At 39.1% G+C, this 22,274-nt stretch overlaps 1 protein-coding gene across 1 annotated transcript in view; it reads right to left on the reverse strand.

Annotated features, from left to right (window-relative positions):
* LOC126077516 (uncharacterized) overlaps positions 1-22,274 on the reverse strand; it is a 121,886-nt gene that overhangs the window by 12,811 nt on the left and 86,801 nt on the right. The window contains exon 6 of the mRNA XM_049887055.1: positions 8,942-9,079. The gene's annotated coding sequence lies outside the window, so the exon portion shown is untranslated. The remainder of the gene's footprint in view (positions 1-8,941; positions 9,080-22,274) is intronic.

Genomic DNA, 22,274 nt, shown 5'->3' on the forward strand with positions numbered 1-22,274 from the left:
CTGGATCAGCTGGATCATACGGCCCAAGTGGCAGAGCAGCTTGCACAGCAGCCTGAACCTGCTGCAGAGCCTTCTTTTGTTCTGGGCCCCACAAAAAAACTACCAGGTTTTTGAGCCACTTGATAAACAGGCCAGAGTTGCACACCCAAATGAGGAATGTGATGCCTCAAAAATCCAAATAGGCCCACTAGATATTGTGCTTCCTTTTTAGCTGTGGGAAGGGACAGGTGCAATATCTTATCCTTCACTTTAGAAGGAATATCTCAACATGACCCACCACTTGGACCCCTAGAAATTTCACGGAGGTGGAAGGTGCCTGAGTTTTTGTGGGATTAATTTCCCACCCTCTGGCACGCAAATGTTTTACCAATAAGTCCACAGTCATTGACACTTCTTCCTTACTAGGTCCAATCAGCATAATGTCATCAATATAATGGACCAGTGTGATGTCTTGTGGAAGGGAAAAGTGATCAAGCTCCCTTCAGACTAAATTATGACATAGACCTGGAGAGTTGATGCAGTTCTGAGGTAGGCAAGTGAAGGTGAATTGCTGGCCTTACCAGCTGAAGGCAAACTGCTACCGACGGTCATTCAAAACAGGTATGGAGAAAAAGGCATTAGCCAGATCAATAGCTACATACCAGGTACCAGGAGATATATTAATTTGCTCAAGCAATGAAACTACATCTGGAAAAGCAGCTGCAATTGGAGTCACCACCTACTTAAGCTTTTGATAATCTACTGTCATTCTCCAAGATCCATCTGTTTTTTGCACAGGCCAAATAGGCGAGTTGAATGGGGATGGGGTGGGAATCACCGCAGCAGCATCCTTCAAGTCCTTCATGGTGGCAGTAATCTCTGCAATCCCTCCAGGAATCTGGTATTGCTTTTGGTTTACTATTTTCCTAGGTAGTGGCAGTTATAATGGCTTCCACTTTGCTTTTCCTATCATAACAGCCCTTACTCTACTTGTTGATGATCCAACATGGGAGTTCTGCCAGTTGCCGAGTATATCTATTTCAATTATGCATTCTAGAACTGGGGAAATCACTACAGGATGGGTTTGGGGACCCACTGGACCTACTGTGAGATGGACATGAACCAAGACTTCATTAATAACTTGGCCTCCACATGCCCCAACTCTGACTGGTGGGCCACAGTGACATTTTGTGTCTTCTGGAATTAGTGTCAGTTCAGAGCCAGTATCCAGTAATCTGTGAAAAGTCTTATTATTGCCTTTTCCCCAATGAACAGTCATTCTTGTAAAAGGCTGTAGATCCCTTCGGAGAAGGGTGGGAGAGAGATTAGCAGTAAAAATTTTTGTCAGTGTACTGGAGTCCTTCCTCAAGGGGACTCAGTCTTCCCTTCATTCAAGGCGTTGTGGATCTTTAAACTTGCTCAAATCCAGGAATTGATTGAGGGACCGTGATTCTCTATTCTGGCTCCTAGAGTTAGACTGCTGTTCACCTGACCTAGAATTCACCCATTTGTATAGAACAAGTACATATTTAGTAGATTTTCTATCTATTTCACTCCTAGGGACACCATGACTAAGTAGCCAACACCATGAGTCCATATGAGTCAGACTGTTCTGATTACTGCTTTGACTCTGCTGTCCATTACTGTAACCACACCCAACTTGTCTTTGTTGATTGAGTGCAGCCACTTGGCCAATACTACCACAGGGTTCAATCAGCCCATTGTAGTTAGGTGCCTTAATTCAATTATGGCAGTTCCCACTGTCAAATCTGATTTATATAAAATAGCAATCACAGCAATCTACAAGGATGTTGGAGCTCCCTTCACAAATTTGTACCTCACAGTTGTGGTAAAAGGTGTGTCCTATGGATATTCCATGTGTGGGTTCGTGGGTCTAATGTGATAAATCTACTCTAGCATGCCAATTTCCCTAGGCCTTTGGATGCCTACTTCTACAGTATACTAAGGCAGTCTGGTTCTTCACCTTGCTTTAGTGTAGGTCACCTCGTAATTCATGCTTTAGCAATCCAAGTAAACTATAAGATCATTTCCTAACTTCTCGAGCTGAAACACTGAATGAAGAATCTGTACTTAGTGGACCCATATCAATAACTCAGACTGATCCATCTTTATGTTCCTTCTATCATTATTCCACACCCTTAACAGCCATTCCCACACATATTCCCCAGGTTTCTGTTTGTACATATTAGAAAATTCAAGCACTTCTGTTGGAGAATAACATACCTCCTCCTGGTTCACACTTTGTACTTCACCTTTTGGGGCTCACTGGAACTTAAGTCTAATTATAGGTCTAGAAGACAGGATCAGTAGGGTGGAATTGTTTTGAGAACATTCAGCATTGTCTTGTAAAGCATCTATCTCAGGTGATGCCCCTGGCAATGTCTCAGGTAAGGGCTCTTGAGAGGCAGCTAGGCTATGGCTAATCTCGTTAGATGGGAGTGGAGGGGCTAATGGTTTCCCTGGGCAGGGTGGTTTAGCAGACGAACATGAAGTAATCTCTTCAGATGGATAGTAGCTCTGCTGGCAGGAGTGATTAAATGGAATTTAGGGGCTCAGCATATCCAGCTTCCTGACTATCTGCCCATATGTCCCCATCCCAAGTTTCAGGATCCCACTTCTCCCCAATCAATGCCGTTACTTTAACTTCAGACACTTCTCAAGGCTGGCAATCGATGTGCCATGGTAATTCAGCCACTTTTACAATAAGGCTCTTGGTTTCATTTTCAGCAATTTCAGCTCTGTTAATACAAGAAATAAGGCTTTCTTTCAAAGCACAAGTGGAAGACTTAAGGTCATTTATGAGGCACTTGAGCTTTGACTCTGAAGCCCTGAGCACATCTCTTTTTTTCACCAGTTTGTCTAGTGAAAGTAGCATCAAATAACCAGCTTCCTTATACTTCCTGGAAACCCTGGTGGCATAGTGGTTAAGTGCTATGGCTGCTAACCAAAGGACCGGCAGTTTGAATCCACCAGGCGCTCCTTGGAAACTCTATGGGGCAGTTCTGCTCTGTCCTATAGGGTCACTAGGAGTCAGAATCAACTCGACAGCATTAGGTTTGGCTTTTTTTGTTTTTTATACTTCGCATTCTGACAAAATTGTAGAAAGATATCACTTATGTGTTCACCTGGAGCCTTTCATCAATACCTGATCTGCTGGTGGTGATATTTTGTGTAATTGTATCACCACCTCATGCATTAGCAGTGCCCTCTTTACTGCTAGGAGCAGAGTCATCAACATCTTTAAGACTAACAAGACTTGAGGACCAATTTAGAAAACTCATCTTTACAATTTTGTTTCTCTAGAACCACTCTCGATGCCAAATGTCTTGTGCTGGGTTCTCTAGAGAAGCAAAACCAGTATATAAATATATAGAGAGAAAGCTTTATATCATGGAAACAGCTCACGTGATTGCAGAGGCTGGAATGTTCCAAGTCCATGGACAAGGATAGAGGCTTCTCTCAATTCATGTAGCCGCAGGGGCTGGCGAACACATGATCAGCAGTTTGGAGAGCAGGGCTCCTGCTCTCAGGCTGTGAAGATCGACAAATTCCAAGATCTGCAGATAAGCTGATAGCTCGTCACAAGAGCCGGAGGTCAGACGAACAGGAGGCAGCCAGCCAAAAGCAAGAATGTCTGCTTTTATTTGGATGGAGACCCCCCCCCCACCCCAGGAAACTTCCTTTCAACTGTTTGGCTACTCACAGCAGATGCCATCATGGGAGTGATCACATATAAACACTGAGAATTATGGCCCAGCCAAGTTGACACACGATATTAACCATCACAGAATTTTTCTGGATATACAATTCTTGGTTGGCAACCATTTTCTTTCAGTGTTTTATATATGTCATCTAGTTGCCTTCTTGCCTGCATGGTTTCTGCCAAGTAATCAGAGATTGATCGTATTGGTTCCCCTTTGTAGGTGATTTTTCATTTTCCCTAAGTAGCTCTCAGGATTCTTTGTCTTTGGTTTTGCCTAGTTTGATTATAATATATCTTGGTACTTTCGTTTGGGGTCCATCCATGCAGGCTTTGTTGAAATCCTTTAATGGATATCTTCTCATCTAGGGGATGTTTTTTGCCAGCAAATCTTTAACAATTCCTATACGATTTTTGTTTGTTTTGCCTCCTCTTTGGGAATTTTGATCTTGCGTACATTTTTCCTCTTGATAGTGTCACACATAGTTCTTAGGCTTTCTTCTTTTTTTTTTCCCCTCAAATTGGTGCCAAGGAATTTGTCTATTTTGCTGATTCTTTCTTCCATTGATTCAATTCTGCTCCTATGTCATTTTATTGAGTTGTCTAGTTCCAAAGTTTTATTGTTAATATTTTGGATTTCTAGGTGCTGTTTATGTATGGTTCCTAATTGTCTATTTTTTTGTTTTGTTCTTGTATTGTTTTCCCGAATTCTTCTATTCCTTCATCTTTTTTTTCCTTGATTTTGTCTGTGTTTTCCTTGATATCTTTCTTGATCTCTTGGAAAGCCAAATACATTAGTCTTTTGAATTCCCTATCAGGTAGTTTCATTATCATATCTTCCTCCAGAAGGTTGTCTGTTTTTTCTTTTTATTTTGGTCACCTGCTGAAGCTGTATTGTCTTGCTTCTTTCTTTTGATGTCTGTTGTCTCCAAGGTATTGAGGTGTTATTGTATTTATTTATTGTAAGTTTGTTTAATGCATCCTGATTTTTTGTTTTGTTTTGATACATCTGAGAAGGTGGGCTGTGTGTACTACTCTGATCACTAGTCTGGTTGCCCTGGAGCTTTTGCCATTTGTCTTCATGCAGGTGAGGCAGTGACTGGGTGTCTCTGCTGGTTTTGTGGGGCTGGTGAAGATTTAGCTGGCTTTGCTGGTGAGATGATGTGTCTCTCTGGCCAGTTACCTGGATGTGAGTGCAGGTAGCATTCTCACTGGTCATTGGATTCGGTGTTGTCTGAGTGCACTGCTGGTTGCTGGGTGATTGGGGCAAGAGTAGCTGTGTCACTGGTCACTGGGTGGGTGGGACGGAAACACTCACCAATGGTCCAAGGTGGGCAGGATTACGTGGGGGTGGTCAGAGCAGGCACAAGCCTATGGTTGCAGGTGGGGGTGGTACAAGGAGTGAGGCAATGGGAATGCCACCAGTTAACAGGTGCCCACCAGGAGGGGATGCCCTAGTCCGCTAGGGCATGACATGGGGAAGGATATACCACTGGTCCTTGGGCCCCTGATGCAGGTGGCTGGTAGGAATAGGAGGCAACACTGCTCTGCAGGGCCCAGCAGAAGCTGCTGGGCATAAGAAAGGTTGCCAACAGTCTTCAGGCGCCCTGTAAATTTGGATGGGTGGAAGAGGGGGGCCACTGGGCCCTGGGCCACTGGTGGTAGAAGCAAGGTAGAGAAGTGAATGCCTTTGATCCACAGGCCCTTAGGGAGGCTGGATGGGAAAAAGTGGGGATACTGCTGGTTCAAAGGTTCCCAGTGCAGGTGGCTAACTGAAGTGGGCACTATCATTCTATGTGCCCCAGCAGTGGTGGCTGGGTGAAGAGGTGGGCACCTCTGGTCTGCAGGTCCACTGTGTGAGTGCTTGAAAAAAAGATGGGTACTGCTGGTCTGTGGGCCCCTGGCTCAAGGATGGGGTGGTGGTGGTACTGCTGGACCGCAATCATGTTTGGGGGGGGATGAGTGACAGGATGGAGGACACTGCAGGTTTGTAGGCCTCCAGCACAGGGGGCTGAGTGTAACAGGCCGGGGGAGGTGAGTACACTCAACTTTTGCAAGGTGGGGAGCACTCCTGCTGGCTCTGGACATGGGTGCACAGCTGTTTCTGTTCAGCTACACCAGGTGATGGGGGCTTCAGCCGGGAACGCTGCTAGCTTTTTCTTCATATAACTGCACTATGCGGATTTGGCTGGCAGGCTGTGACAATCTATAATTGTCCATGTCCACTGCTTTTGTACAGTCTCTCCTTCCACTTGGCACTTGGTCCTATTCTTTAGCCTTGCCTTTGATGCTCAGGGTTCCAAAGTTGTCATCTTTATCTGATTCATTTGTTTTCTGGGGTCACTGTTTTAAGAGGGACATTGTGAGGTGTCTGTCTATGCCACCATTTTCTCAGCTTCACATTAAGCAATTCTTATGGAAATACGGTAATGCTAGTGCCAATATCTTATATTTTACAATCCAAATGTGATGAATAGTTGTTAAATATTTATTCTTTGATGATTTACTCCTTTGAAGAGTTTCTAAAAAGTATTTCTACCTTAAAATATGTGCAATCAGAAGACACTGATTTTCATTACACTGGATTATACAGACATTCCCCATGCTGGCCAAGCATAAAAGAAAAAAGATCAACTAGGATAAAGAATAACCCCACAGAATATTTTGTTTAATCTCTGTCATTAATTTTGAGTTTGTGCAAGATAAAAGAACAAAGGAGGAAAACTGCTGTTGGTCTTAGTTAAAAATGTGCTTCCATCTGACATTTAGCAGTTTTCTAGTGTGATTTGTGTTATGCTAATGCATATGTAAATACACAGCTTCTTCTTGCCTTTGTCAACTTTCTCCTTTTCATCTTCCCCAGCTAAACAATTCAAGTTTTGATTTTTTTAATAAAGTGCATAGTTTAGAGAATCAGAATTCAAATGGAATGTTTCGTAAACTGACATGTACTACCTATAAGAAAAAACCCTAAGACCCAAAGTAATCATTGCTTGCACAGATGACCCCCTTGAACAGAAACTACAGAAATGAGCTCTCCTTTTTATCTATGCATTCTCAAATTTCCAGAACTTCCTATAATCTATTCCTTCTTTACATTTGTACTCATGAGATTATTAAAAGTAATTATATATATATATATATATATATATATATATAGCAGTTAAAATAAATGTCCACAGTGTTGGAATCAAGTCAGCAGCAACGACAATGGATAAGGAAGCTAAATCATCATTCTTTTGATAACAGAAACAATTTTATTTGAAATCCATAAAAGAAATATGCAAATAATGAACTCAGTGGGGAAGAGATGAGAAGCTTGACAGACTCTTCAGAGCAGAGTGAAGATGACAGGAAGTTTTGGTCTAAAGGGCCTTCTGCCTATATTAATGAATGCAGCTATGTTCATGTATCAGTTAACGATTTTATTTTTAAATAAATTAAGTCTGGATAACTGACTCTGGACAACTTAAGTGGGAAAACAATTTATTAAATGTATATTGGGTAGCTTATGGATTTTCCAAGGGGGTAGGAGAGTCAGGTGTAGAGACTGAGCCACAAGGAAAAATAAATACCCACAATCATGCTTACAAATGCTTCATAGGAAGCTATCCTTCTGATGTTCCCCATGCACCACAGCTTTATATTCATTCAAAATAGCTTCAACAATTAAAAAGTGAATATACATTTCTCCCAGTAATATCACAGAAAATTTTCAGAGAACTATAATATTCATAAACACCACTTACAGGAAACTACTCCCATTACCCACTCCTTGGTATAATTGTAAGGAAATGCACTGGATTTTGATGGTTTATTTTTTTTTTTATCTCATTCCACAAAGAAAAGGAAGGGGAAAAAGATAGAGATACTACAGTGTTTTTCTTTTAATGCTGGAATTGATGCTTAAAATACAAAAATCCAAACTAACTCAGTTTTATTTTTACAATGTTAAAAAAAGTTTAAATATGTGTATCCATGTAAGAAAAAAATTGCCTTAAACTTACAGCTGCATAATGACAATGTGCTCCCCTTTCAACTCTTCAAGGACAAGGAATTGTAATTGACTGTGAATTCCCAGGGATGCTTGAAGCTCAAACATTATCTGATTTACTTTCCTATGTCCATATTTTTCACACAACATTCCACTTCTCTTCCAAACTTGCCTGAATGGGAATACCCTGCCATTTGTGATACAACATTACATGGGTTCATCTTTTTACACTGTGGTGGGTAGAATTATTTCTACCAGGCATACTGTGCATATAATAAAAACACATTTGTACCAAATAATTTTGTTCCTAGACCAAATCTAAAGTGAATGGAATTTGTCTACACAGACTTCTAAGATTTCACTCAAATTTCTAGCAAATAGCTGAACTTTAATGATGAAATTTTGGCACTTAATCCAAAACCTTCTAGGATACATGTAGGATATATGATATGTATACTAATGAACCTTCATCTTCTGGCCCTCTAATAAATTTGTTTTTCAACTCTAATTCTTAATAATATTCAAAATATAATAGTCTACCTCATAAAGACTGTATAACTTGCTTTAAGTAATTTGGATTAATTTGAATCCTTCAGAACTGTGACTTAAAAAAAATGTTAAATGTAAATAGCAAATGTATATACATAATGAAATTATTTTAGATACTATATCATGATTTTTCCTGTTAATATGCTCACTTTAAATTTTCTCAATTACCATAAAGATATTATTTGCCCTTGTTTTGGTATAATACTTGGCAGAAATATGTTTCCCTTACAGATAGATAAGCTGCCAACTTCTGGACAGACTGTGTTGCCATTGCTAGCATATAAATGGTGGTTCATTACTGCATGTAATGAAAATCCATCTGTCCACGTCAATAATCTCCTGTGCAATTTCCCACTTCACCACTTATGTTTTAATGAAGGGTTAAGTATTATAAGTGGAATTTCTAAAGATGTTTTTGATTCCCGTAACACACAGAAACTTCAAAATTGCTCCACATAACAGAAAAGCCTACCGAAATCAATTGTTGTTTTAACTGAAAAAAAAAAAAAAATTTTTTTTTTTTTACTGAAGCTTTTAAAAAAAAGTCTGTTTTGAAAATTAATAAATTTTAAATCAGACCACTTAAGATACAAAACTCTGAAAATAATCTTTTCAACTTTTCAAATAATTTTTTACGGTTTTATCAAATTCAATAGAAATGTTTGGTGACTATTAAAAAAAGTAATAAAAAACCAAACCTGTTGCTGTCAAGTGGATTCCAACTCATAGTGACTCTATAGGAGAGTGCAGAACTGCCCCATAGGGTTTCCAAGGAGTGACTGGTGGATTTGAACTGCTGACCTTTTGGTTGGCCGCCAAGCTCTTAACCACTGCACCTGTTGTATATGTCAAAAAATAAAGGCATAGGAAGATGAGGTAAGTTACTTCCAGCTGTAATTCTCAACCTGTACCTCAAAATTGTCTGGTAAGGTGGTTAAAAACACAGACGTCTATACTGCCTTCCAGCTCTACTAAATCATAATCCTTGAGAATGAGGCTCAAGTATTCTAAACAGGTTTTGCAGGCAATTCTAAATTGCTGTTAATGTTAAGAATCATTGGACTAGACATAAAGGGATTTTGTACTAAAATTCAAGCTGCATAAAAGACACATAAAATACATATCAGTCCTGTTTTATAAAATACTGTATGTATACTCTAGAAATATTGTATGTAGCCTCACTCACATTCATAGTTTAAAACATGACTTTGATGTAATTAGCTCTGTTGATAAATTCAGAATTGCGTTCTTGTTTTGTTTTTCCCATTTGCTTATTCAGTCAAAAACTAGCTACCTTTCTGTACTAATTTACAACTGCAGAGCTATGTACCAATCTGGGACAAGTGTTACTCTTTCTATACAGAAGTTAAAGAAATAGAAAATTTGAAAGATTAAATAAATTGTTCAAAAGTATTTGCCTGGAAAATTATACTGTGAAAATTTGCATTTAGATTTTTCAGCAAAGACAGAGCAGTAAAAGAGAGACAGAGAGAATGATCACACACACACACACACAGAGAGAAATCAAAAGATGTATATATAGTGAGCATATGTAAAATTTAACATATTTAGCCAGATTCCAATACACAAATATGTACAAAGATACATTTTAAATTCTCAGTTATTCCATACTGAAGTCGTTTTAAAACACATTATCACACCTGTCATTTGAGTACAATTAATATATTACCTTCCTGAAGATTGTTCCATTGAAAATTTGATATTAACTTAAACCCAAAACTCAACTCATTTTACTTCCCCCGTACCAGCTACACAGAAATTCTCACTATTCTCCCAAGTTCCAATAACCTTAATCAAGTTCTCTAGAGGAGCAAAACAGTGAGACATAAACCATATTTCTTATGCAAATAACACACACCTTCTATGTCTGTTTGCCAACCACTCCTCCCCCCCCCACGAAGTACTGTCGTGCCACTATGCCAATTTTTTTTTTTTTTTTTTTTTACATGTTGCTAGAGAGAGAGAGAGACAGACAGACAGACAGAGATTTACTTCAAGGAAATGGCTCAGGAAATTGTGGCAGCTGCAAGTTGCAAATCCACAGGTCAGGCAGCAGGCTGGAGATTTTTGCAAGCTTATGTCTCAAGATCTGGAGGTCAGGCAATGAGAAGAGTGAAGGGTTAAGAGGGAGAGCGAGTTTCTCCATTTATATTGTGGAGGCAGAATGCACCCCTAAGAAAATTCCCCTTTCAACTAATTGGTTGATTGCATCATGGAAGATGATTACATTACATTGCATTGCATTACATTGCATCACGGAACAGCTACCAGTTCAGTGTCTGTCAAATGACTGAGAATCATAGCCTAGACAGGCTCACACATAAAATTAACCATCATGCATAACTTAATGGCTTGGAAGATACTGGTCTAGGCTACATTGCCACTACCCATTTTTCTCTCAATATCATACTTCTCCAGACACAGGTCATATATTACTCATTCCTCACTCAAGAGATAATTTATTTCCCTTTACAATGTGTTTCTACAACTGGTTTTGTTGTTATTATTGTCAGGTGCCTTTGAGTTGGTTCTGAGTCATAATGACCCTATGTACCACAAAACAAAACACTGCCCGGTCCTGCGCTATTCTCTCAATTGTTGCTATGAGTGAGCCCATTGTTGTAACGACTGGGTCAATTCATCTCATTGGGGGTCTTCCTGTTTTTTGCTGACCCTCTACTTTGCCAAGTATGATGTCCTTCTGCAGGGACTTGTCTCTCCTGATAACATGTCCAAAGCATGTGAGATGAAGTCTTCCCATCCTCTTAACATATTTATTTGAAATTGTGTATATAATTTTAAAAATAGACTTTGAGCTCCTAAAGATCAGGAACCTGGCCCTAATTTTCTAAAATAAAGTTTTGTAAACCATACAGAATCAATGAATGTTGTGCTGATGAATGAATTTTACTACTGGCCTTTAACATAAATAGTGACAATTTAGAGGAAAGGAAGTAAGAAAAATTGAAGTAGTTATGATCTAAACATCTTTATATTTCCCCATCCTAATTAATGCACTGGAAAATTTTCAATTTTTATTGTCCAGTATTGTTATCCTGGTTTTAACAACACCTCTCTTGTTTGCTAGACAATTATCTTTCTCATTTTAACACCTCCTATCACACTCTACTCAATCAAATATTCTTTCCTAGAAATTTATATCTGAAGCAGATTAATAAGCACAGTACACAGTGAGAGATTAGGCAACCTGATAGTAATTTATTGGGCTCTCCTGGCTCTTAAACTTTCAAGGCCGGGGTTCTGTGGCTTTTCTGTGATTTTGTGAGTTACCCAGGATCACTTTCGTTCATTATTTGGTTTAAGCCTCACAGAGTCAATGTTCCAGTGGTTTGCTACCAAGGAACCCAAACTAATATAGATGGAAAGCTAATAATATATGTTAGGCACATTCATTTGAAAGTATTATGGTGCATACATTTTTTTTTAAAGAAATAACTTCTAGATTCATAAGATGGGTACCCTTTTGGCACTGCCCCTACTCTCTCTTTCAGAAAATAAGTCATCATTCTCCAAATAGAAGTTTTTTTGCTTTTTTTTTTTAACTGGAGCAAAAGTCACCTGCAGACAAAATGAAACGACAACCATGGGGTCATTTCCAATTTTGACTCATTCACGCCCTGGCTATTTCAATTTGCTGTGTTGTGACCACGAAAAACACTTACGTATAGTGTAATTATAAGGCATATTGTGGCACTACAACTAGTGATTGACAATATAGGAATTGGGGCTAATATTCTTTCTTCTCCATATAAAAGCATCACTTCAAAGCTTTGGGACTCTTCTCACGATAGATATAATTCATAGAATATTTTTAAAATATTGGATTTGTATTGTGTACAAATAAATATCTTTAAGATCTTTAGATAAATTCAATAAGAATAAAACTGAAAGTTTCAAACTAATATTTTTATTTCATTATTTAAAGGAAATATCAATAGATATAGGTAGACTGGGAATAAACTGAATACCAAATTTTATTTCAGGCTAACTTTCAAAGAAAAGATTAACATAAAGCTACTATTTAGATACATGAAATAGTATGTATATATGGAACAAGCTGAAAATTCATAACTAAATTAGATAACAGTATTAAACAAAAACACTGACCCTGAACACATATAATATATAGTGTTGTTAGTTGCCACTGAGTGGAACCCAACTCAGGACAACCATAAATATGCAAAGTAGAACTACTCCATAAGGATTTCAAGACTGACTTTTTGGAAGCAGATTGCCAGGCCTGTCTGCTGAGGTGCCTCTAGGTGGGTTTGAATTGCCAATCTTTCAGCTAGTAGTCAAGCACTTAAGTGTGCCACTCAGGGACCCCACCTAATGCATAATACACAGTGTATAATATATAACATATAATTATACATGTATGCTATACATAATGCATAAGTAATAATATAGATAATGTAGAACATATATGATCCATATAGTGTGAATTATATACTGATGATATGTTGAATAATACATAAGTACTGTCATATATATGTAATACAATTACTCCCCCCAACTCATAACTTATCATTCAGGTCTTTTCATTATGTCTCTTTTCACTGGGAGGTATCACCTGAGTCTCCTCTTCATAAAAAACAGGGTTCTCATAGAACTATTATAATTGCCTGTTTCCCCGTCTAATTTCACCATTGACTGTTAACTATTTTGTTTATAAAAAGGTCAAAAATGACTTATAAAAAGTTACATACACACGTTTCATGTCGTTGTTAGGTGCCACTAAGTCGGTTTTGACTCATGGCGACCCCATGTGCAATACAACAAAACACTGCCTGGTCCTGCACCAGTCTCACAATCGTTGCTATGTTTGAGCCCATTGTTGCAGTCACTGTGTCAATTCATCTCCTCAAGGGTTTTCCTCTTTTTCACTGACCCTCTCTACCTTATTGTCATGGATTGAATTGTGGTATTTCTGTTATAGCAGCACTAGATGACTAACACAGAAATTGGTACTGAGAGTACACTGCTGCTCTAACAGATACCTAAAATGTGGAAGAGGTTTTGAAACTGAATGGATAGAGTTGTGATAGCAGCAGATGACCAGCACAGCAGAGAACCTGCAGCAGCAGAGAAGTGGCAACAGCATCAGAACCAGGAGACCAGTGCAAAATGGGACTGGAGCCGACCCACAGAGTGAGAAAGCTTGAGTGCCTGTGTGCAGGAGCCTTCCTGGCAAAGTGGGGTGCCTCCAGGTACTTATTGGTGGAGCTACTGAGCTTTGGAGCACTTGTCCCAGCAGGGCAGACTTGGGTATGAAGCCCAAGGAACTGAGGGGCCAAGAAAGCAGGAAACAGAAGCGGAAGAGACAAGCAACACAAACAGCTGAGTTGCCTCAGTCTCAAAAGGTATGGCCATGACCTCAGGGGTCTCAAAGGGTGGAGCCATGGCCTCTTAGTGTTTCTAAGGGTGGAGCTGCTAAACAGATAGACTAAGAATGGTGCTCTTAAAGCTGAGGGAGCCGGGTTGCTGTCCCAGTGGGCCTGGAAGGCAGAGCTGAAGCCCAGGGCCCAGGGGCCTACACTCAGAATTCAGAGAGTATGGCCAATACCTAGAGGCTGGAGGGCAGGGCCATTGTGTGAATTGTCTCAGAGAACAGAAGATTATTTTCAAAACTTTGAGGGCTAATGTAATGTGTTCTGCTGACTTGCTTGGTGGCTGTTACGCATTCTTTCAGTTTCTCCCGTTTGTAATGGAAATGTCTAGCTTGTGCCTGTTCTGCCATTGTACCATTGGAAGCAGACAACTTGTATTCTAGATTTCACAGATGAAGAGGAATTTATGGATTTTGGACTTGGAATTAAGACATTTGCTATGATATGATGAGATGAATATGTTTTGCATGTTGCAAGGATGTGATTTTTTGGGTGCCAAAGAGTGGAATATTATGGATTGAACTGTGCCCCCCAAAAAATATGCGTCAACTTGGTTAGGCCATGATTTCCAGTATTGTGTGACTGTCCTTCATTTTGTGATTGCAATTTTTTTTTTTTTAATTTTTATTGTGCTTTCTGGGTTTTAAGTGAAAGTTTAAAAACCAAGTCAGTCTCTCATGCAAAAACTTATATACACCTTGTTATATACTCCTAGTTGCTCTCCCTCTAATGAGACAGCACACTCCTTCCCTCCAATCTCTATTTTGGTGTCCATTCGGCCAGTTTCTGACCCTCTCTGCCTTCTCATCTCTTCTCCAGACAGAAGCTTCCGACATAGTCTCAGGTATCTACTTGATCCAAGTAGCTCACTCTTCATCAGTATCGTTTTCTATCCCATAGTCCAGTCCAATCCCTGCCTGAAGAGCTGGGTTTGGGAATGGTTCCTGCCTTTGGCTAACAGAAGGTCTGGGGACCATGACCTCTGGGGTCCTTCTAGACTCAGTCAGACCATTAACTCTGGTCTTTTTACGAAAATTTGAGGTCAGCATCCCACTGCTCTCCTGCTCCCTCAGGGGTTCTCTGTTGTGTTCCCTGTCAAGGCAGTCAACGGTTATAGCCAGGCACCATCTAGTTCTTCTGGTCTCAGGATGATGTGGTCTCTGGTTTATGTGGCCCTTTCTGTCTCTTGGGCTCAAAATTACCTTATGACTTTGGTGTTCTTCATTTTCCTTTGCTCCAGGTGGGTTGAGACCAATTGATGCATCTTAGATGGCCACTTGCTAGCATTTAAGACCCCAGATGCCACTCTCCAAAGTGGGATGCAGAATGTTTTCTAAATAGATTTTATTATACCAATTGACATAAATATCACCCGAAACCATGGTCCCCAAGCCCCCACCCCTACTACACTGGCCTTCGAAGTGTTCAGTTTATTCAGGAAACTTCTTTGCTTTTGGTTTAGTCCAGTTGTGCTGACCTCTCCTGAATTGTGTGTTGTCTTTCCCTTCACCTAAAATAGTTCTTATCTACTACCTAATTAGCGAAAACTCCTCTCTCTTCCTCCCCTCTCTCGTAACCATCAAAGAATATTTTCTTCTCTGTTTAAACTATTTTTCAAGTTCTTATACTAGTGGTCTCATACAATATTTGACCTTTTGCAACTGACTAATTTTGCTCAGCATAATGTTTTCCAGGTTCCTCCATGTTATGAAATGTTTCACGGATTCATCATTGTTCTTTATTGATGCATACTATTCCATTGTGTGCATATACCATATTTATCCATTCATCTGTTGATGGACACCTTGGTTGCTTCCATCTTTTTGCTATTGTAAACAATGCTGCAATGAACATGGGTGTGCATATGTCTGTTTGTGTAAAGGCTCTTATTTCTCTAGAATGTATTCCAAAGAGTAGGATTGCTGAATTGTATGGTAGTTCTATTTCTAGCTTTTTAAGGAAGCGCCAAATCGATTTCCAAAGTGGCTGCACCATTTTACATTCCCACCAGCAGTGTGTAAGTGTTCCAGTCTCTCTACAACCTTTCCAACATTTATTATTTTGTGTTTTTTGGATTAATGCCAGCCTTGTTGGAGTGAGATGGAATCTCATTGTAGTTTTGATTTGCATTTCTCTAATGGCTAATGATCATGAGCATTTCCTCATGTATCTGTTAGCTACCTGAAAGTCTTCTTTAGTGAAGTGTCTATTCATATCGTTTGTCCATTTTTTAACTGGGTTATTTGTCTTTTGTAGCTGAGTTTTTGCAGTACAAGCAGGTTTTAGAGATCAGACGCTGATCAGAAATGTCGTAGCTAAAAACTTTTTCCCAGTCTGTAGGTAATCTTTTTACTCTTTTGCTGAAGTCTCTGAATGAACATAGGTGTTTGATTTGTAGGAGCTCCCAGTTATCTAGTTTCTCTTCTGCATTATTAATAATGTTTTGTATATTGTTTATGCTATGTATTAGGGCTCCTAGCATTGTAACTATTTTTTCTTACATAATCTTTATCGTTTTAGGTTTTATATTTAGGTCTTTGATCCATTTTGAGTTGGTTTTTGTGCATGGTGTGAGGTATAGGTCTTGTTTCATTTTTTTGCAGATGGATATTCAGTTATGCCAGCACCGTTTGTTAAAGAGATGGTCTTTTCCCCATTTAATCGACTTTGGGCCCTTGTCAAATATCAGCTGTTCATATGTAGATGGATTTATGTCTGGATTCTCAACTCATTCCATTGGTCTATGTATCTGCTGTTGTACCAGTACCAGGCTGTTTTGACTATTGTGGCAGTATAATAGGTTTTAAAATCAGGTAGAGTGAGTCCTCCCACTTTGTTCTTTTTCAGTAATGCTTTACTTATCTGGGGCCTCTTTCCATTCCACATGAACTTGGTGATTTCTTTCTCCATCTCATTAAAAAATGTCATTGGAATTTGGATCAGAATTGCATTGTATCTATAGATGGCTTTTGGTAGAATAGACATTTTTACACTGTTAAGTCTTCCTATACATGAGCGAGGTATGGTTTTACACTTACGTAGGTCTCTTTTGGTTTCTTGCAGTAGTGTCTAGTTTTCTTTGTACAGGTCTTTTACGTCTCCAGTAAGAATTTTTCCTAAGTATTTTATCTTCTTGGCGGCTAATATAAAGGGTATTGATTGGGTGATTTCCTCTTCAATGTTCTTTTAGTTGGTGTAGAGGAATCCAACTGATTTGTGTGTTTCTCTTGTATCCTGATACTGCGCTGAACTCTTTTCTTAGTTTCAATAGTTTTCTTAGAGTTTTCTGTGTATAAGATCATGTCATCTGCAAGAAGAGATACTTTTACTTCTTCCTTGTGAATCTGGATGCCCTTTATTTCTTTATCTAGCCTAATTGCTCTGGCTAGGCCCTCCAGCACAATGTTGAGTAAGAGTGGTGATAAAGGGCATCCTTGTCTAGTTCCAGATCTCAAGGGGAATGCTTTCAGACTCTCTCCGTTTAGGATGATGTTGGCTGATAGCTTTGTATAAAACCCAAACCCAGTGCTGCTTTGTATACATGCCCTTTATTATGCTGCGGAATTTTCCTTCTATTCCTATTTTGCTGAGAGTTTTTATCCTGAATGGGTGTTGAACGTTGACAAATGTCTTTTCTACATCAATTGATAAGGTCATGTGGTTCTTGTATTTTGTTTTATTTATATGATGGGTTACATTAATTGTTTTTCTAATGTTGAACCATCCCTTCATACCTGGCATGTACCTCACTTGGTCATGGTGAATTACTTTTTTGATATGTTGTTGAATTCTATCTGCTAGAATTTTGCTGAGGATTTTTGCATCTAAGTTCATCAGGGATTTAGGTCTGTAATTGTCTCTTTTTGTGTTGTCTTTCCCTGGTTTTGGTATCAGGGATATGGTGGCTTCATAGAATGAGTTTGGGAGTGTTCCATCCTTTTCTATGCTCTGAAATATCTTTAGTAGTAGTGGTGTTAACTGTTCTCTAAAAGTGTGGTAGAACTCTTCAGTGAAGCCATCCGGGCCAGGGCTTTTTGTTGTTGTTGTTGTTGGGAGTTTTTTAATTACCTTTTCAACCTCTTCTTTTGTTATGGGTCTATTTAGATGTTCTAGCTCTGTCTGTGTTAGCTTAGGTAGATAGTGTGTTTCTAGAAATTCATCCATTTCTTCTAGGTTTTCAAATTTGTTAGAGTACAATTTTTCATAGTAATCTGATATGATTCTATTAATTTCAGTTGGGTCTGCTGTAATATCGTCCACCTCATTTCTTATTCGGGTTATTTGCTTCCTCTCCTGTTTTTCCTTTGTCAGTTTGGCCAATGGTTTATCAATTTTGTTAATTTTTTCAAATTGAAGGAGTCTTGTTAAGTCTTTCAATTGTTTTTCTGTTCTGTATTTCATTTAATTCTGCTCTAATTTTTATTATTTGCTTTATTCTGGTGCCTGTGTGTTTATTTTTATTGCTCTCTTTCTATTTGTTCAAGTTGTATGGGTAATTCTTTGATTTTGGCCCTTTCTTCTCTGTGTATGTGTGCATTTATTGACATAAATTGACCTCTGGGCACCGCTTTTGCTGTGTCCAAAAGGTTCTGATAGGAAGTGTTTTCATTCTCATTGGATTCTATGAATTTCTTTATTCTATCCTTAATGTTTTCTATAACCCCGTCTTTTTTGAGCAGGGTATTGTTCAGTTTCCAAGTATTTGATTTCTTTTCCCTAATTTTTCTGTTATTAATTTCCACTTTTATGGCCTTACGGTCCAAGAAGATACTTTGTAATATTTCAATGTTTTGGATGCTTCTAAGGCTTGCTTTATGACCTAATATGTGGTCTATTCTAGACAATGTTCCCTGTGCATTGGAAAAGAAAGTATACTTGGCTGCTTTTGGGTGGAGTGTTCTGTATATGTCTATGAGGTCAAGCTGTTTGACTGTGGCACTTAGATCTTCCGTGTCTTTATTGAGTTTCTTTACAGATGTTCCGTCCTTCACCGAAAGTAGTCTGTTGAAGTCTACTGTAATTGTGGTGCTATCTCACTTTTCAATGCTGTCAGGGTTTGTTTTATGTATCTTGCAGCCCTGTCATTGGTTGCATAAATATTTAATATGGTTATGTCCTCCTGGTGCATTGTCCCTTTAATCATTATATAGTGTCTTTCCTTATCCTTTCTGATGAATTTAACTTTAAAGTCTATTTTGTCAGAAATTAATATTGGCACTCCTGGTCATTTTTGATTGTTGTTTCCTTGATATATTTTTTTCCATCATTTGAGTTTTAGTTTGTTTGTCTCTAATTCTAAGGTGTGTCTCTTGTAGGCAGTATATACTTGAATTGTTTTTTTTTTTTTTTTTTTTTAACCCGTTCTTCCACTCTTTATGTCTTTATGGGTGCATTTAGTCCATTTACATTCAGCATAATTATGGATAGGTATTTTTTTTTTTATGAGCTTAGTGCTCTCATTTTGATGTCTTTTTGTTCATGTTGTTGACAGTTTCTTTTTCCTACTTAATTTTTTGTGCTGAGTAATTTATCTTTATATATTGTCTTTTTGTCTTATTCGTTGTAGTTGATTTTTTTCCTGCTGAGTCTCTGTTTTCTTCTTGTATTTTATTTTGATGAGTAGGATAGTTAGTCTCCTTTGTGGTTACCTTAATATTTACCCCTATTTTTCTAAGATTAAACCTAACTTTTATTTTTTTACATCACCTTGCCTTCTCCATATGAAAGATCTATGACTACGTTTCTTAGTCCCTCTTTACTGTTCTAATCTTGTCTTCTTTTACATAATGACATCGTTGTTTTCCTGTTCTGAGCTTTTTTTTTTTTTTTAACTTGATCAGGTTTTTTGATTTCCTTGTCTGGGCTGACATCTCATTGCTCTGCCAAGTGTTCTAGTCTTGAATTGATATCTGATATTATTGATTTTCTAACCAGAGAACTCCCTTTAGTATTCCTTGTAGTTCTGGTTTGGTTTTTACAAATTCCCTAAACTTCTGCTTATCTGGAAATGTCCTAATTTCACCTTCATATATGAGAGACAGTTTTGCTAGATATATGATTCTTGGCTGGCAATTTTTTTCCTTCAATGCTTTATATAATCATCACACTGCCTTCTTGCATGGTTTCTGCTGAGTAGTCTAAGCTTATTCTTATTGACTCTTGTTTGTAGGTAACTTTTTGTTTATCCCTATCTGCTCTTAAAATTGTCTATCTTTGGTTTTGGCAAGTTTCATTATGTCTTGGTGACTTTCTTTTAAGATCTACCTTATGTGGAGTTAGATGAGCATCTTGGATAGATATCTTCTCATCTTTCAGAATATTAGGGAAGTTTTCTGCCAACAAATCTTCAACAATTCTCTCTGTATTTTCTGTCATCTGTTCCTGTTCTGGTACTCCAATCATTCATAGGTCATTTCTCTTGATAGTGTCCCACATGATTCTTAGGGTTTCTTCATTTTTTAAAATTATTTTTAAAAGAATTTTTCATCAAATATATTGGTGCCAACTGCTTTATCTTCAATCTCACCAACTCTGCCTTCTACTTGCTCAATTCTGCTCCTCTGACTTTCTATTGAGCTGTTTAATTCTGTAATTTTATTGCTAATCTTCTGAATTTCTGATTGCTGTCTCTTTATAGATTCCTACAGCTTACTAAATTTTTCATTATGTTCTTGAATAACCTTTTTAATTTCTTCAACTGCTTTATCTGTGTGTTCCTTGACTTGTTCTGCACATTGCCTGATCTCCTTCCTGATCTCATTCCTGATGTCTTCAAGAGTTCTGTATATTAATCTTTTGTATTCTGCATCTGATAATTCCAGGAAGGCACCTTCTCCAGAACATCCTTCGATTTTTTGTTTTGAGAGCTTGTTGAAGCAATCATGGTCTGCTTCTTTAAGTGATTTGATATTGACTGTTGTCTCTGAGCCATCTATAAGTTATTGTATTAGTTTATGTTTGTTTACTATATCCTAGCTTCTTGCTTTGTTTTGTTTTGATCTGCCCAACTAGGTTGCTTGAGTGAGCTAGCTAATGTCCTGCCACCAGATGGCTAGAGCTGTTACCAGGTATATGAGCCTAAGGGTCCATTCACTTCTCTTGTAAGGATTCTACTTAGTTGTCTAGGTAGCTGGTCATCAAGTGTGTGGTACAGGCTCTGTCCTACAGTCTTAGAGGGGCAGTGGTGATTGGTGTAGGTACCGGTATCTGGTTGCAGGAGGGGACCACAGTCTGAACCAGGCGGGGGCTGACAACTGTCCCTCCAGTGTTTGTGAGGAAAGTGCATCCCTGTTCCTTAGAAAACACAGGTGGGCGGGTTCTGCAGACAGACTATGGGCACCCAATGCTTTTGGCTGTAAGGACTGGGAGGTACCAGCTATTCTTGGATCCCTGTCGCAGATGGCTGGATGACCTGAGTGGAGTCACCCATCGTTAGGCCCCTGAGGACCCTGTTTAATAGGCAAAGCAGTGTCAAACATCAAACACCCACCTCTCCACCACACAGCTGAAACAGTTGCAATCCGCCAACAAGCACCTATTCTCCTAAAATAGGCCCACACAGGTCCGTGCAGGGGGAAAGGTATTCAAAGTCCATGGACTGTTTATGCCTGGACAGGAGCCACTTCTGTCCTGAGCTCCCCAGGTTGGTCGACCTGGCAGATTATCTCTTCCCCAGTTGTGAATTTATTCCTTCTCCAAGGCCAGGAGAATGGCTCAGAACACGCAACAGAACCTATCTCAAGCCCAGGGAAATCAACAGCGATAGAAGCCCAGCTGGGCACTGCAGGCATGGTAAAATATACACAAGTACTTAGTTTTTTCTGAGAATGCCATTCTTTTTTGTTTCCAGAGGTGTGAGTAGGCTGTGCAGCTGGCTGTTTCTCCCTGAGGAAACTGCAGCCGAAAGCTACCACAGCCTGATGGTTCCCAGCAATTCAGGTCCGGCAACTCCTCTCCACTTCTCAACCATCTCTCCCTCCCTCTGCCACTCAGTCTATTTTCTAACTTTGCCTTTGATGTTCAGGGCTTCTAGTTTCTCATAAATGTTATCATTTCACTTGTTTTTTCAGGTCTTTGTTGTAAGAGGGTTCGCCGGAAGCATCTGACTACTCTACCATCTTGGCCCCGCCTCCTCTGTGATTGTAATTTTATGTTAAGAGGATTAGGGTGGGATTGTAACACCACCCTTACACAGGTCCCCTCCTTGATCCAGTGTAAATGGAGTCTCCCTGGATTGTGGTCTGTACCACCTTTTATCTCTCAAGAGATAAAAGGAAAGGGAAGCAAGCAGAGAATTGGGGGGCTCATACTACCAAGAAAGTAGCACTGGGACCAAAGTACATCCTTTGGACCTGGGGTCCCTTCTCCTGAGAAGCTCCTTGACCAGGGAATGATTGGGGACATATACCTTCCTCCAGAGCCAACAAAGACAGAAAGCCTTCCCCTGGTGCTGACACCCTGCATTTGGACTTGTAACCTACTTTACTGTGAGGAAATAAAACTTCTCTTTGTTAAAACCATCCACTTGTGGTATTTCTGTTATAGCAGCACTAGATGACCAACACACTTACCAAGCATGATGTCTTTCTTCAGAGACTGA

This window comes from Elephas maximus, chromosome 5 (genome assembly GCF_024166365.1).
Source record: "Elephas maximus indicus isolate mEleMax1 chromosome 5, mEleMax1 primary haplotype, whole genome shotgun sequence".
NCBI classification, from domain to species: domain Eukaryota; kingdom Metazoa; phylum Chordata; class Mammalia; order Proboscidea; family Elephantidae; genus Elephas; species Elephas maximus.